Source organism: Coturnix japonica, chromosome 4, assembly GCF_001577835.2.
Source record: "Coturnix japonica isolate 7356 chromosome 4, Coturnix japonica 2.1, whole genome shotgun sequence".
Lineage (NCBI taxonomy): Eukaryota > Metazoa > Chordata > Aves > Galliformes > Phasianidae > Coturnix > Coturnix japonica.
In genome coordinates this window covers 61,238,567-61,243,588 of record NC_029519.1, presented here as the reverse complement: position 1 = coordinate 61,243,588, position 5,022 = coordinate 61,238,567, and the positions used below count along the sequence as shown (strand labels likewise).

The following is a 5,022-nucleotide window of genomic DNA, read 5'->3' as shown; positions in this document are numbered from 1 at the left end:
TTCCAACCCCTGTGCTCATACAGTCTCCCCTACAACTCATTACCACAGGACTGTGTCCAGAAGGCTTTTGAATATCTCCAGGGAAACAGACTCCACAGCCTCTCTTGGCAGCCTATTCTAGTGCTCAGCCATTCACACAATAAATAATTTTTTCTTCATGTTTGAATGGAAACTCCTATGTTCTAGTTTGGGCCTATTGCCCCTAATTCTATAGCTGGGCACCACTGTAGAGGCCTACTGTCAGAGATTTATAAGCACTGATAAGAGTCCCCCAGTCTCCTCCAGGCTGAATAGTCCCACCTCCCACAGCCTTTCTCAAAAGGGAGATATTCCAGGCCCCTAATAATCTTTATAGAATCATAGAACATACAAAGTTGGAAAAAACCTCTAAGATCACCCAGTCTGATTGTTCACTTATCACCAATATTTCCTACTAGACCATGACCCTAAGTAGAACATCCAAACATTCCTTGAACACCTCAAGGGACAGTGATACCACCACCTTCCTGGGCAGCTTGTTTCAGCACCTAACCACTTTTTTTGGATAATGTCCAAACTGAATCTCCCCTGGAGCAATTTGAGGCCATTCTCTCTAGTACTATAGCTAGTTACATGGGAAAAGATGTCAATCCCCACCTTACTACAACTTCCCTTCAGGTAGTTATAGAGAACGATGAGGTCTTCCCAGAATCTCTTCTTCTCCAGACAAAACAATCCCAGTTCCCTCAACTGCTCCCCATAAGGCCTGTGCTCCAGACCCCTCACCAGCTTTGTTGCCCTTCTCTGGGCATACTGCACGGTCTCAATGTCTTTCTCATAGTAAGGGGCCCAAAACACACAGTATTCAAGGTGCAGCCCCACCAGTGCTGAGAACTGAGGATGATCATTTCCTTGCTCCTGCTGGCTACACTATTTCTCATGCAAGCCAAGATGCTTTTGGCCACATTACTGGCCAGGTGTTCATTAGCGTTGACACTCCCAAGACAGTTTCTTCTACACAGTCTTCCAGCCACTCTGCGCCAAGCCTGTAGTGCTGCCTGGAGTTGTTATGGCCAAAATACAGGACCCGGCACTTGGTCTTGATGAACTTCATCCCACTGGCCCCAGCTAGTCCAGGACCCTCTGTAGGGCCTTCCTGACACCAGGCAGACCCACACTTCCTCCCAACTTGGTGTCTTGCCCTTTTCCTTCACTGTCGGTACTTAATACAAATTACTTTCAGAATGCTCAACCTTGGAGTAGGAAGGATCTTCTGAAGTGTCAATTTCAATAAACTGATGTGTTTGGGAAGTTCTTAGCAAAGAACTATCAATAAAATAACAGAGCAGCACTCACTATTGCAGCAGCTACTTATTGAAAAAGCTTTTTTTCAACAATGTAAAACTATGTTAAAATTTTGAAATATTTCAAAACATCCCTTAAAATTGAGATTTTCAAAGTACAGTCTGGAGGAAGTATTCAATCAAATTGTGTCATGTTTAGAATTACAAAAAGTTGTTGACTGAACAAATGTTCTTTTAGTAATTTCACATTCTAGGAAATACTGAAATTTTTACTTTGGGGAAAGAAAATAAATGAAAATGGAATGCCCTCTCCATCACTAGTGAAACTAAGAGATTCTTTTTAGGATGAACATGATGGAATGTGTTCCTTGCAGTAATCTTCATGGTCAGTCATTAAAAATATGAAAAAATAAATATGTTCTGATAGGATTAATTGATATACTCATTCACCTGAAACAGTGAATTGGATTCTAGCTAACTCTAACCCCATTCTTTTAAAATTTTGATTGAAAGAAAAGATGAAGTAAATGAACCATGCTAAAGGCTAAAGTATGTACAAGAAAATAAAATCTCTGCATCCTTTGCTGGGTATTCTTGTAATCTTCCATGCTGTGAAAACAACACTCTTGAAAAATAGGTAGATATATATTGGATGTTAAGTAAACTCAAATATATAGTCCGAACAATTGAACACATTTTGTTTCTGTAGAAAATTATTACTATTATAAGTAATGACCTGAATCACTGGAAACCTTAGAAATAGAAGTCATATGACTATGACTTGTCTATGTTCAGGTAACTCAGTTAGATATAAATTCCAAATTACAAGTACTATATATTCTTTGCTTTAATATTTTAAGTCTAAAAATATTTCTTAAAAAATCTGTCTGCACTGTAGTTCAAAACCAGCATCAATTAACGCTTAAGTCATCCCAGATATATTCTTAAAAATCATATTTTTACATATTTTTTTTTTAAATTTTAATGCATTAATAAGCAGTTTCTCCTAAATAAAAATATAGCACTAAAATGGATAAGGACATAATGTTCAGTATTTAATTTAGAGGTGAAATGCCAAAAAGGGAAACCCATGTTTAAGATTTTTCTTCTCTACACCAGAAACACTAGTATTAGAAACATTAATAGAATTAAATGAAATTTCATCTAAAAATAAAATAGCTTCCTGTGCCAGCATATAAACACATTAAGTGTTATTAAGTGGAATAATATTAAGTGGAATATTATTTATTGGTTGAAATGATGATTCAGGAACTTGTGTTGCTCATAATCAGATTTATCAAAATGTTAAGAAGGTATACAGATAATTGTTTGCAATTGGTTGCGCCTGTTTTAGGAACTAACACAAACATAAACGTGACCATATAACATCTACCAATGTTCTACATAGAATCATAGAATGGCTTGGGTTGGAAGGGACCTCAAGGATCATCAGGCTACAACCCCCTTGCCACAGGCAGGGCCACCAACCTCAAGGTCTGGTACTAGACCAGGTTGCCCAGGGCCCCATCCAATCTGGCCTTGAACACCTCCAGGGATGGAGCATCCACAGCTTCTCTGGGCAGCCTGTTCCAGCACCTCACCTCTCTCTCTGTAAAGAACTTCCCCTGATGTAAAATCTAAACCTTTCCTCCTTGACTTTAAAACCATTCCCCCTTGTCCTATCACTATCTACCCTTGTAAAAAGTTGATTCCCGTTCTTTTTATAAACTTTTAAATACTGAAATGCTATAATGAGGTCTCCTCACAGTCTTCTCTTCTCCAGGTTGAACAAGCCTGGCTCCCTCAGTCTGTCTTCATAAGAGAGGGGCTCCAGCCCTCCGATTACCTTCATGGCTCTTCTCTGGACACTTTCCATATTCAAAAATTACTTCACACAGATATATTGCCATATCACACCAACAATAAATATCAATTCAATTCATTTTTACTGCTTTGTTTGAGGGAAAGATAACTAGTGATAGAAATCTGTTAGCCAAACTGTCACAGATTTACATCCCCTGCTCTCCTTACTGCAGGCATCAAGGTACCCCAGTGCTACACCCAGATAATTAACTCTACGATTTAGCCTTGGTCTACAGGACCTTTCAAGTCACTGCAATGCTTTGAAAGACACTTGCAATAGGTGCCAAGAAAAGCAAGCATCCTAGAGTAGTGAAGGAAATTCTTCTGGATCTGAAATCTTTTCAAAAATCTTTTTGGATCCAAAGAACTGTAGGCAAAGAAATGACGCAAAGGACCTAGTCATAGAGGTGCATAAAGGATACGGTCAAATTAAGACATCTGATGTATTAAAGATATGATGCTCTAGGAGACTGCTAAGAAATAGTGTCTCTAATTTGTGGAAGAAAGTAGCTATAGAAAGAGTAATATGAAATTCATTTAGGCACTTCCTTCTGAAGCAGAATTCGACCGGTGAGAGCTTTCGAGATGGAGGAAAAGCACAATTAAGACCAGAAATTATTGAGGTAAGGTCAATACAGTAGATACACTTGAATTAAGGAGGAGATAATAGCATTGAGTGGTGAATTAGCATTCTTTTTATTAAAAAAAGCAACCCCAAACACACACACACACACAAACAACAACAAAAAAACAAACAAACAAACAACACCTATATCTGTTACAGAGCACAATGAATAGTTACTAGACTAACACACCATACATCACAGCTGTCTCACTTAGACGCTGGAGTAGCTAATCACAGAAAATAGGTCATAATTTGGGAATGACTCATTGTGACAATTATTTTTGGCATAGCTATGTCAAGCACTTTTATTTACATGCTCACACATTAACAGAAAGCTTCTACCAGCAACAGATTTGACTTGTGCTGCGGTAAACTCCAGGGCTGTATGACTACATAAGGGTAACAGAGACCATCTCACAGCTCATAGCTGAAACACAAATCTTCACTGTGGGAGTCTAACCCTACTTTGTATGGCCCTACCATGGGTAAAATGGGGCACATTATGCCTTTAGGATTCTGTTGGTTATTATATTTGGCACCCTTGCTTTTATGTTTATAGTGAAAATGTTCAGATTCTGGCAATTTCATGTTACAGCCTCACTCTTTAACAGTAAGGAAAGAAAGAAAGTGTGAGGTTGCTGGCTCATAAACTATGTGACATCAAAAGCAGGGTTTGTGAGCAGGAGTGTGAATCTCTTTAGTGTTTGAGGATACCAGATGGGAAAAGCTTTGTATCAAAAGACGGGAATAGGTAAACAACTCATGTAATGACATGTCCCTTGCCTTCCTTAGCTGACTGGTTTTTTTTTCCCCTGTAATTTACCTGTAAGCTAAAATTTGTGAAGAAATGACCTCCTCTAGTTCTAGCATGGACTACGCTTTCAAGCAGATAGGTTTGTGTAAAAACAAGTTTGCTAAGCCTTATTATCCTTCTTAAACAAAACTGCAACAATCTCCAAAGCCAGACTTCATTCTGTTTTCTGTCTGGTTGTTTTGTAGCACTGCTGTTCTGCCTACTCTCCTTCATATGATCCAACTCATCATTCACATTTTGACTGTAATGGACTATAAGGAAAAAAACAGATTGCAATTTTGCATTTTGAATGATTTTTGACAGTTCTTTTATATATCAGATCCTTGCTTCTGCCTGCAACATGCGGGTAATGGGTTTATTTACTTTCCAGCAAAAGAAAAATGTGGGATCATGTGTAAAGTTGTATATCAGATTAGGTAAGCATTCTGATGTGGGTC

At 38.4% G+C, this 5,022-nt stretch overlaps 1 pseudogene; it reads right to left on the bottom strand.

The window, feature by feature from the left end:
- Positions 1-433: 433 nt before the first annotated feature.
- On the bottom strand, positions 434-3,135 carry LOC116653382 (annotated as a pseudogene).
- Positions 3,136-5,022: the final 1,887 nt, after the last annotated feature.